Source organism: Scophthalmus maximus, chromosome 3 (assembly GCF_022379125.1).
Source record: "Scophthalmus maximus strain ysfricsl-2021 chromosome 3, ASM2237912v1, whole genome shotgun sequence".
Lineage (NCBI taxonomy): Eukaryota > Metazoa > Chordata > Actinopteri > Pleuronectiformes > Scophthalmidae > Scophthalmus > Scophthalmus maximus.
The window spans coordinates 6,934,733-6,947,500 of record NC_061517.1 but is presented as its reverse complement, the minus strand read 5'-3'; the positions used below and the strand labels follow the sequence as shown (position 1 = coordinate 6,947,500).

At 43.9% G+C, this 12,768-nt stretch overlaps 1 protein-coding gene across 5 annotated transcripts in view; it reads right to left on the bottom strand.

Moving 5' to 3' along the window:
* LOC118316872 (IQ motif and SEC7 domain-containing protein 2-like) overlaps nt 1-12,768 on the bottom strand; it is a 112,846-nt gene that overhangs the window by 56,140 nt on the left and 43,938 nt on the right. Inside the window, exon 1 of one of the 5 annotated variants that reach the window (XM_047331028.1) lies at nt 5,948-6,060. The exons of the other annotated variants lie outside the window; for them this stretch is intronic. The gene's annotated coding sequence lies outside the window, so the exon portion shown is untranslated. Of the gene's footprint in view, nt 1-5,947; nt 6,061-12,768 lie in introns of those variants that run through there. 5 annotated transcript variants of the gene reach the window in all.

Here is a 12,768-nt window from a genome sequence, read left to right as displayed (position 1 = left end):
AAATGTAAATCAATCCGCCACTTAAAGTAGTCCCAAACAAATACACCTGCATTTATTACCAAGAGTTTGGTACAGATGTGGCCATAAAAGTGGATGAAGGAAATTTAAAATCACTTTCTTTAACATTGCAAGAATTTTTTTTTTGACATTTCACATATTTTCCATATAATAATTCATGGAGCATCATGGATAAAAAGAATCTGAAGTATTTAGGGGACTGATATCTATGATATATATATGATTTAAAGGGACTGCTGGGTCTTGGCGGAGGTATGCGCTCTACTGAGAGCTAGTTATTTAAGATTTACGTCTCCAGCAGGAACCAATGAGCTCTCGATGAGTGAGGGACTGTATCCAGCTGTGTCATATAAAGTCTGTGGTCGTATCATACAGCACAGAGCGGTTTTGTGGTGCCATCAAATACTGGCATGTTAACGTATAACACATTGTCATCTCTCCACTGGTGCTACAATGAACAAAAAATGCAATGTCTATTGATCTGTGTGACTCTGAGTACAACATGCACTTCACAAGAAAAGTGTCCTGAATAATATAATTTAATCTTTGCTCCATTCCTTACTTTATCTATTTATGATTTAAATGTCTTAACTTTTTCTACTTGTTTGATCCTTTCATCTAATTCCACTATTTTACTAAGTTGTCTGTATGTATTCATGCTGGGAAATGTGTGTATAGAATTACTGTAATATGTCAACGTTGCCCTCGACATGTTAACAGAACGTTGTGAGTCCAAACGACCTCTTGAAATTCACAAGGTGCTTCAGTCATGTTCATGTGAAGAGGACGAGAAACAGCACCACCTCCTGTCAGACTGCTGCAGCAACACAAGGACACACACACACACACACACACACACACACACACACACACACACACACACACACACACACACACACACACACACTGCGGCTGAATGCTTTGTCATAAGATTCTTTTTTACACTAAACTCATTCCTTCTCCTCTCTTTTTCTCTTTTGTCATTTGTTTCTTCTCTTTTGGTCTTTTCCCCCCCTCTCCCAAAACCCATCCTTCTTAATCATCGCTCACTTCTGCCACTGAGTTACCACGTACTCATGTTACTACACTATGTAGCCAAAAGTATGTGGACACCCCTTTACTACTTTCTGTTTGAGGCCTTTTTCACGTGTTCGCTTCTTCTCCATCTTCTTTCTCCCTCGCCCCATTCACTCTACAGGTCTCTCTATCACTCTCTTTACCTCCCACCAGTCCTGTTACCTCATCGCTCTCGCTCTGACTTTCTCTCTCTCCATTTCTTTCATCCTTCACCTCCCTCTTCACTTATCACTCCTCCAATCTCTTCTCTTCCTACCCAATCTCACACTCCTTCTTTTCTGCCCCCCCACCTCTCTCTCTCTCTCTCTCTCTCTCTCTCTCTCTCTCTCTCTCTCTCCCTCCCTCTCTCCCTCCCTCCCTCCATGATCCTCTGTAATTACCTCCTTCGTCTAAAACCTGGGAGGATTCGAAGCGACGGGAGACTCGTCTCGCCCTCGTTTGCTGCTCTTTTATCTTCCTCCTGTTCTCCTCTATTTTCAACTCATTTTCTTTCCCTCTCCTGCTCTTAAGTTTGCCTGATCCTCCCCAAACAAACTCTGCCCGAGATACAACTTCATACACACGTGGGCTTGTTTGCGCCTGACTCAAATGTGTGGCTCTTTGTGATCCAGTTTTCCTGAACCTCAGTCGTTTTCTTTTTGTCCTGGCTTCAGAAGAATCCAGGAGAATTTCTCGTATAGATCTTTGTATAGATTTAAAATGAGCCAGAGTTGAATTTCACATCAGTTGATGGGAAAAATGCGGTCCTCTGATGAGTCAGGGGAAATATAAGCTCCGACACTTCTTGCCCGTCGTGCTTTAATGTCCTTCATGGTCGTTACAGCAAGGTAGCATTTTATCTGGCAATGATATAGCCTTCCAGAGTTTAAACTGAAACGCGCAGCACTTTGGTGTAATGAAGTGGATTCTTCAGTTCATATTCTCACTCTTCATCAATTTGTATCTCTGTCTCTCTCCCTCTGTCGCTGTAATTCTCTCTCGCCCGCTTCCCGACATCCAGTCTTTCTCTCCCTGATCATCGCCCAGACAGCGGACAGTTGTGCAGCGTCAGGCTTTACATTTATAGTTTAGGCCGGATGGTGTGTGTGTGTGTGTGTGTGTGTGTGTGTGTGTGGATTCAATGGAGGATGCAGACGTAGGACTACAAGCCTCAGCAGCCTGCGCTAATGCTGTTACAGCTCCACCTTTTCCCCCTGCTGTGGCGTGGCCTGAGTAAGACAACGTAAGCTCATTAAGAAACATTCATGTCGTTATGGGAAATAAAAACGGACCTCGGCGTGATGGCTCAGTTCAAAGCAGTCGTCCTAATCAGAAAGCGTATGGCAGTTCTGACTTTTTGTCAGCTGATTACAACAGGAATTCATTTCGAGGCAGATATGGCAAACTTGTTTGAGGTCATTTAGAAAGTTTACTTTTTGCCCATTGTGATTAAAAGCAGAACAAATCTCAGAAAGTTACAGTTGTCTATTTGCAGACTGCTGCTAGTCCACTTTCGGACCTTCATTAGTCTCATAGAGCCCGAACCTGCTCTAGAGAGCAACTACAACGGAAAAATATGAACAGATCTCCGGGGAGAAATGATAAACATGAATATATGAATTACCCATTGAGGCTCGTCCGTTTCTGCTCCCGCCACCAGAACCCCCTCTTCGCTGCCCCGCTAGCTACAGCGGCTAGCGCTAAATAATTGAGCGGCGGTGCACTTGAGTGTCTTACCGCTTGGCTTCACGGCCGCCCCGGCGGGACCGGCTTATTTTGGGCGGGCTGCCTCGTCTCCCACAAAAGCGCTGTCCTCAAAAATTCACAGTAATGAAATGCTAAACAACACACTCAACTCCGCTTTGAGCCAAACGACAGATTGACAGAGAGAAAAACTATCAACAAAAATGATAGCATTTCAAATGATGTGACTTCGGCTTTTACAGAAAAGACGAATTATGATGTGTCAGCTCCCTATTGGACATTTAACTGCAGCCGGAGTTCTGCTTTCGTTTTTTGGTTCTGGGTGAGATTCCTGAACAAATAGGTCAAAGTTATTAATTTTTCATTGTATTTACATCCCCCCCCCGCTCTGCTGGGGCAAGATGGCAACAAAATGAATGGAGAGGAAGCGCAGGTGAAATAGATCAAATGTTGACTGGTTATTATTCCCTGGATTCAGCAAAAAAAAAAGAAGCTCTGCAGACAATTTACCTTTTCTGAAGAATAAGAGCGAGGAAAGAGGGAGGGACGAAAAGCGAGAAGGAGATTTGCTGAATCATCACACAAAAAGAAGAAGAAAAAAGTATTAATATAACGAAAGTCAAAGTACAGTTGCCCTCAGCTCTGATCCAGGATGGTGTAGGCTACGACAAGTCATGTCCCGAACTTCGGGGACAAGTCGTCTGATAACGTTTGCGAGTAAGTTGAAAAACTCTGGCTTATAAAACTACAGGTTATGAACTGGACTTTCTAAATTTCTCGCTTTCATGTTTCAAAATTTAGTTCTAGCAAAAGTTTGATGCTATGATAAGTGACAAGTTACTATTAGAGTACTTCCTTTAACATTGCAGGATAGGGTGTTTTTTAAACATCTTCACACATTTTCCAGGTAATAATTAATGGATCTTGAGGGAAATCGGGTATATTTATGAGACTGATATCTGCGATTTGGAGTGTCTGCGATTTGGTGCGGATCCATATAAAAAAGCAGATCTGACAGATGTGGTTTCATAAGGGTATGCATATGGTATGGGTAAGGTATTTTCAAGTTAGAAAATAAATGACTTTCAATCACAGAGCATTATTATATCAGGTAAACCTGCAAGACGCCAGATAAAAAAAAGCAGCCAAATGACCTGAAATGGCCCAATGACGTCCAAGCTGCTTCTTATCAGGGATCTTTATCACATCCACTTCTTTGTGCGCAACCTCTGAAAAACGTCCCCGGAAAACATAAAGGATGCCGGATGCTGGAGGAGACACGCGGCTCTCTCATGCTCCAGTTGCTCCAGTGTACTGGTGTCACTGGTCTGCTCCCAGCAGCTACAGCTCAGCTCGACCCTCGCGAGCCAGGAGGAGCAGGAGGAGCAGGAGGAGCAGGAGGAGCAGGAGGAGCAGGAGGAGCAGGAGGAGCAGCAGCGGCAGCAGAGCTGCTCCGTGGTGCATTTGCAGTATTTAACACAAATTCATGTTTGATTTAAAACGAGTTGCAAATTTATTCAGCTGCTGCTTCACGCGAGGATGCCTGATGAGGCGGAGGGATGCCGGGAGCACGCAGGGCCGGGTTTACTCCACTTCTGAGGACCCTTGTAGAAAGCAGTGCTTTCCTGAGCACCTGACCATCACCACGACACTACAACCTTCTCCATCGCACATTAAACTCAGGAGTTGAACAAAGATTTGGTTTATATTAATGTCATGGTTTGACCTAAATCGAACTGCTTGTATGATGATAAATCTCGAAACTTTTATATATTTATAATAAAATGGCTATGTTTGTCTCGCAGCATTTGGTTAAGGTGTTTACTTTATTCATATTCAACCAAAAACGACCATATTTTCATACTTTTAACATATATACTTTTTTGCCTAAACCCATGTCAGAATCCTCCATCCACCAAAATGACGTCATCGCTACATGTGTGCAGTACAACAACATAGTATCGTCTTGACATTCTTACCTGCGAGGCAAATATGATTCCCACTAAACAAAAACTAAATTGTATACAAACATATTTTAGGAGCCAACAATGAATTCAAACGTCAAAATGAGTTTATCTAAATTTATGTAAACCCAAGTCTAACCTTTACCCAAACCTTGCTCTGTCCCTCGCCTTAATCTGATTTGAACCACAATTGAACTCAATTTAAAACAGACTCCAAGCATAAATTAACCTTTATCCAACCTCAATCTAAACCAAAATCTAACTTTGACTCGATTCTAATCCAAACACATTTATAACCTCAACTAACCATTGATTCTACCCTTTACCTTAACCTAGTTCTAGCCTCAGTCTTAACCAGTTTATAACCTTGAACTATTTCTCATTGAAACCTAATTTTCACCTCAGTCTGAGCCACAACGCTTTTCCAACCCTTCTTTGTTTGAACACTATTCAGGAATCTTTATGGTGTATGACCCATATCCAGAGGGATCACAGATAGCATGAAGAAGGTTGAAATCAAATACCAAATTTTTCCTTCAGCCTTCAAATTCCTGAAATCCACCTGATTTGAACTTTGACCTCTAAAAAATAGGTGCTTGTGCTAAAATTACCAGAAATGTCTCATAATGGCGAAGACGATGTCACTTCCAGTCGACTGTAAAACTCAGATTTGTCCTCAGAACAATTGACATATATGAGAGCTTATAACCACAAACACAGCATTATCTTGGAAGCCATCATTGACATAATGAATTCCCTGGCCCCCTACTCATAATCTTGACCACCACAACTGAATGTCTAATCCCAATCTAGTCCTGACACAAAAGCCAAGTCTCAACCCTCAAACAGCCATTTGAACCTGCAGGGTTCAGCATTTTGGTCCCTGCGAAGCTGCCGCACCCCACGTTGGTCTGGTTTTCAGACCTACAAGTACAGTAAGGCCACACACACACGTGCACACACACACAGGCACGCACAAGCAAAACACGCACACTTACTACATTTCAAACCTATACACACTGCACAATGTACAATTAAACCTGATGTACATGTACATTCTTTATGTTAAATGCACACAACACACACACTGAGTGCACAGGTACAGGCATGATGAACTTGTAGTAAAACACACACACACACACACACACACACACACACAGATGTTACTTATCAGCCAGATGCTGTGCAGCATTAACGCTTCTTACCGTTCAGAGGACAATGGAGGCTCCTTCCATTCATTTACACTGAGAGAATAAAACACACACACCTTCACACACACACACACAAATCTCTCTCTCTTTCTCTCTTTCACTCTCTCGCCCTGTCTCCTCCTCCTCCTTCTTCTTCTACTGCTTCTTTTTCTGAGCCTGCCCTCCCTGTACTCCTTTTTCCATTCGCCCTCTCTCTCTCTCTCACCTCCTCCCTTGCTTTGTCTACCTCTCTCGCCCAGCCACTCCCCCAACTCCTCCTCTCTCCTCTCCCTCCCTCTATGCCTTTTCTTTCAATCTAACCTCTGTCCTCCTTTCCCTCCTCTCTTTCTTGCCCCCCCCCCCTGCAACTCCATCTCTCTCTCTCTTTGCCCCATCCTCTCGGCCCCCCTCCCCTCTCTGGGTGTATTCTCTGTGGAGATGCATGGTTGCTTTCTTGACAGCCTTTCCTCCACGTGTCTGCTTGTGCGAATGTGTGTGTGTGTTTTCACTCTCCAGTGCACACAATCAGCCTGTCAGTCACATTCATATTCACTCAGCCATTGACACGCGCGCGCGCACGCACGCACGCACGCACGCACGCCACACACACACACACACACACACACACACACACACACACACACACACACACACACACACACACACACACACACACACACACACACACACACACACACACACACAGCAATATTCATCTCGTCCCAGCAGTATACATGCACTTATCTTCTTTGACACACATCTCGTTCGCTCACCCGCTCTCTCTCTCTTCTGCATACATTCACATCTTCCTCTCATTAACTCCCCCCTCTCTCTTTCTTTACACACCTTTCTCTCTTTTTTCCCTTCTCATGCAGCTCACGCCAGAGCAGCTGGCAGTCTCGAAAATTTCACATTTCTATCAGGGACACACCCCTGGCGCACACACACACACACACACACACACACACACACAAACACACACACACACACAAACACACCCACACACAAACATGGGTGGGTAAACGCTACAAATGTATGCATGCATCATCGTCACGTGCTTATTTAAGATGTGCGCAGCAGGAGGTTAATTAACATTCATACATTCATGCTCACACACACACACACACACACACACACACACACACACACACACACACACACACACACACACACACACACACACACACACACACACACAGTCAGTGACAGGTGTGGTTGTGAGTTGTGGACCCGCCTCTGTGGTGACACTGCAGACTGAAGACGCTGCGGCCTACAGTGTCCGTAGGATAACTCTGCTGCTCTATTGCGTCTGCAGCAGATTCAGGCTGAACAACAAAATCACTCCTCTGACTCCTATTTCTTTCTCACTGGACAAGAAGAAAAAAAAAAACCCCTTAATTTTCTGACTGTAGCCCCTTTTTACCTCCTCTCACTCTAACTCATTCTCTACTCTCCCTCCATGTTTCCTGTGTCCTCTTCTTCCATCACCAACATCTTCCTCATCTTTTCCTCTTGGCTCCTCCTTTCTTATTTTCCTCCTTTTCTTTCTTTCACCTCTCCTCCACCATTTTCCTCCTCTTCCCCCCTCCACTCCTCCTTGCCTTCTTCAACAGTTTCCTCCTCTTCCTCCATCTTTTCTTCTTTCTCTCACTTACTTCCACTCCTCAGATATTGTTTCCCGTCAGCTTCTCTGTACTGCTCCTTCTTTACCCTCTCTCCTTCCCTCTTTTCCTCCTCCGTGTCCTTGTTTCCTGAAAGCTTTTGCCGTGGTGCAGTAAACGTTCCACAACTTCCCTGGAAGTGGACGAGGGAAGGAGGAGGACGTAGAGCGGGAAAAAGAAGAGGGCGGGACACATCACAAAGCCACAGCAGCGATCGAGGTCAACGTTAATGTACTCAAGAGTTCAGGGGTCGACCCGGCTCTGCCTACCTGCGGAGAGGTGACCATGTCCCGGAGGAGCGCAGACAGAACAGAGGGCAAAGGTCACAGACACCCAGCGCGCCAAACATCTCAGTGACCCTCTGGCTGGAGACGAGCTGCTCTCTGCTGCCCCGACGTCCAAAGGGTCGTCTTTCCATCGGGTGTTAGCGACACGTACCTGCCGCTCGCCACAGTCATTGAGTCGAGAACGTTTGACTTTTCTGTCGTGAACGTCCTCTCAAATCGCCTGATGTGAACTCACACATTGTTTCGCTTCCCAGCGTTTTATCTAGTTCCCCCTTCGAGACAAACGTCACACCCTCGACGTATATTTACACCATATCAAAATGTTTTGCTGCGTCGTGTGCCTGTGGTGTGGCAACTTGTCTCTGAAGTATGACAAAAAGAAACCTGCTCATTCAAAGCAAAGAACGTGCCCTCCTGAAGGACTGCAGGTAACTGAAGTCCACAGGGACACTGCCCTTAAGGGAACGTTCTCCTCCCACATGATGGACACAGACTGGTTTTCTCAGGTATTTACTAAATACTTCAGGTGGCTGCAACTGGTAAAAAAAGAAGAAGAGGCGATGTGTGCCGAGGGCTCTGTCGCTTAAAACACATTTGTTTCCATGGTTTCCCCGGAGGTGAGGATTGGAGGTGTTTTGTCTCTGTCGCCGCGAGTCCTTGAAGAGGGAATAAAAAAAAGCATCGGCTATGATCCTCCTCCGGGAGGCTCGACGACTTCCAGCAGCTTCGGGCTGCGGAGATGAGCGACTCGAATTCTCTGTCAGGAAGTCAGACGGTGTCACTTCACTGTGCTGACACACACAGTCTCGACAGCCGAAGACGTACAGTGAGTCAGACAGGCAGGTTAGACTGTTGGGCCATAAACAGCTAGAAAATAAAAAATGTTCAGTCAGTCAGTCATTCACCCAAAAGACAAAGTTAGACTGTATTGGAACGTCCAAACACAACATGTCCATAAGGTCCAAGTAAAGTCCAGAAATTTAGATTTCTCTGTTTTATATTATTGTGAATTAAATATCTCTGGGTTTGGGCTGTTGGTCAAAAAACAAGCCAAGAGAACTGAAGAGGTCTGTTTGTGCTTCGGGATACTAGACTTTAATCCCAAATTTTGATTGACACAATTAATCGGTAATATAATTGGCACATTAATCCATAATGAAAATAATGAAATCCAATTAAACCACACACACGAACAGTCCCTAAATGAAGCAGATTAGTTGACATTTAAAGCTTCAGGTATAAATAATAACTAAAGCTGTTTTTCTTTTCCCTATTTTAAAAAAAACAACCTAATCATTTCCAATTTTGCCTCACTGACACTTTCAACAAAGACTAAAATGTCTTATACAGTGTTTAGGAAGAAAAAGAGGGAAACTTTCCTCCCAGCTTGAACAGATTAAATATAATCACAGCGACACTGAAGGAGATAAACCCCCTTCCAGAAATGATCTTCAGGTAAAGACATAATTAAGTCTTCATGTTGAGCTAATTATTGTAAAAACTGTACAGAAACCAGCTGACTGCTGCTCTCAGCGTCTGAGCCTTCAGTCTGCACCTGGGACTGTTTTGTCAGTTTTTTTTAAATGTATTTATTCCATAAACTGAAGGTGAACGAAGACGTGAAAAAACAGATTTCAGCTCCTCAGACGTCCGACAAAGCGATTTTATGTCACACAATCTGAGATGTGCATCGTGTGGCGCTTCATTTTAAAGGTTTTTGACCTTTTCTCAGACTGAAACAAAACTTAAATTATTTGATGAACCTGCCCTAAAGAATTTTATTTAAGTGTTCCACAAAGTTCATAGAACATTGTTCAAAATTCTGTGCTATATCTGTCACAAAAACCATGGTTTTACAGAATTTCAACTTTTTGCTAAAGTCAAGTTTTAACCTTGTAGTTTTATTTTGTTATATACATATATATATATATTATATATTAATCGTATTGATTTTAATGGTTTACAATATATATTGATCAGTATCAATACATCAGTCATAGAAATCTTCTGTCAAAGTTTGGAAGTTTGTGTTACACGGATTACTTTTGATTGGTCCATTAACATTTTTAAACATATTTACAGATGAAATTCGATTAAAAACAAAAATCATCCACTATTTTGACAATTGATTGTTTTTGAGCAAAGTCAGCAAACATTTGCTAATTCAAAATTATTTTGTAGATAATTTAACGCTTCTCTTTGTTTGTTTTCAACTATTAGTTGGATAGATAAAGTTATCATAACGAAATTTGAACGGGCACTTTTCGTTATTTTCTGACACTTGACGGACAAAACCCAACTTTTTTATTAGTCAAGATTCTCGTTTGTGGGATTAATGGATAACGTCGATGATCACAAGCCAGTCGTTCAGTTAGATATCTGGTCAACGGAGTCAGAAGAGTCAGAGAGAAACAGCAGGTTGATCTGCTCGTCAGATTTCATATCAAACACGTTCAGTGTGTTTCCTTCACACGCTACAGTTATCCACTGCAGTGGATCAATGTCGACCCGAACCTCCGCTGGAATCTATGGTGTCGGTCACTGGCCGCTCTTTACATCAACTCTGACATTTAGTGATGCACGAGTACACGTCAGTATGTGTGCAGTCCCTTCCTCTCAGCCGACGCGTCTGCGGGACAATGTGTCCATGTTCATCCCGGTCATGTATCCATCAGATCGATGAGGCGTTCGGCAGCTGACGACGGCCTTCACAGGGAGGACCGCATGACCCGCAGAAGGAACGACGCTCGGGTTCCTCTGTCGGAGCCGCTCTCTCTCTCTCTCTCTCTCTCTCTCTCTCTCTCTCTCGCCGCGAGACGCCTGCGAAGTCAGTGGGCTAACAAGCTGAGAGATTTTAAATCCTGGTGGGAAGCCGCGGTGCAGCTTCTGGCCACAGATTAGCTCCCTCGCAGGAAAATTACTCGTTTGTTTATTAAATGGACTCAAACTTCCCTCAAGGGCGGAAACACCGGGAGCAGGGAAACGGCACTGACGCACACCACTTCCGCCTCATCCGTCCTCCTCAGCTGCTGGCGACAGATTAGCTGCATCGTTGGCAGGCTAAAGGGTTTAATAAAAGCCTTTCTCCTCAAACTGGCCTGACGTGAAGCGAAGCTACAAGGAGCTAAAATGGGCAAAGGATTTCTCCTTCAAAAAGAGAAATCCACTTAAATCCACTTTTAATTTCCCCGTTTCACCTCCGGCTCCGTCCTGTCAATCACCCCCGAGCCAATCAGCTCCTGAGCGCCGACGGCGAGTCAGGTCGGTCGCTCCAGAAGCAGAAATGGTCACAGACGTCAGAGTTGGTCCCATGCGATGAGCCGCCCCCCGCCTCGTGCTCTTGATGGTACTTCCTGTTTCCTGTAGTGCCCCGCCCCCTCCCCCTCCCCCCAGCAGCTCCTGAAAGCTCGACAGGAGGGTGTTCGTATTCCTGTCAGGTCGCTGGAAGTCCAGATCGATCCGGCAGGTGAGAAGCAAAAGTGCTGATGTGCCTTTCTACTGAAGTGTGAATGAGTTTGACCTCTCTCTCTCTCTCTCTCTCTCTCTCTCTCTCTCTCTCTCTCTCTCTCTCTCTCTCTCTCTCTCTCTCTCTCTCTCTCTCTCTCTCTCTCTCTCTCTCTCTCTCTCTCTCTCTCTCTCTCTCTCTCTCTCTCTCTCTCTCTCTCTCTCTCTCTCTCTCTCTCTCTCTCTCTCTCTCTCTCTCTCTCTCTCTCTCTCTCTCCCCTCCTTTTCTCACTCTCTAAGACTTTAATCGAATTATCCCTCACTGGCTCACTTTGCCTCCTCTCGACCTCGGCTCCAGTCGGGGGCAGATTGAGGCTGTTGACGTGACTCGGAGCACTGCATGACTACGCATGTTGGACTTTAAAAAAAAAAGAAGAAGAAAAATGAAAAAAGACTCTTACCTTCATGTTTTTTCTTCGAAAAAAAAATAAAAATAAATACCTCCGCCGTGGAGGTTATGTTTTCGGCCCTGTCCGTTTGTTTGTTTGTTGGTTTCTCGGCAGAACTTTGTAAAAACTACAGATCAGATTTCTATGAAACTTGGTGGAAGGATGGTACATGGGTCAAAAAAGAACCCATGAAAATTTGGTGTGGATCCAGACAAAGGTCGGATCCAGGAATTTTTCATTACAAACATTGTGAGGCTGCTTTTTTTTTTTTTTTTTTACCAATTTCCCATGGAATAATCAAAGACTATATAGAAATGGAAGCAGACTCGGGGTCTGGAAAGTGAAGCCGAAGTGCCAGAAAATCTGTATTCTATCCAATCACCAGCAGAGGGCGTCTGCACTGAATGAAAGTAAAAAATAAGTGTTTCTATAGAAGTCTATGAGAAAATGACCCTACTTCTCACTTGATTTATGACGTCAGTGAACATTTCCTGAGGAGTTTGTGGTCTCAATCGCTAGTTTCAAGTCTTCTTCAACACAGCATATTAATTTTGTAAATTATGGTCCATAGAGTACATTGAAATAATAATAAATTTCATTTATAGAGCACTTTTCATTGCTAAAAGCAATCTCGACGATGGTGCGATGGTGGGGCATGGTACGCATTGGGGGCGGGATGCCAAGTAATTGACAGCTTGTACCGTCCAATCCAGCTCTGTCTGGAAAAAAAAAGGGTTCTTCCGTTTGCATCCTCTTTGACACGGTGTCATGTGACCACATCCGACAAACCAGAAACCACTTAGCAAGAATAAAAAAGTCACTTTCATGAATGATTTCTTTAGAATCATAGTTGTTTTTAATCTTAATCTTCATCATTCACCACCATCATCATCATCATCATCACCATCATCGTCATCATTCCTCATTGTTTACCATAGTCATTGTCATGACATCATTATCATTATGGTCACAGTTGTTAATCATCGCACATAAAC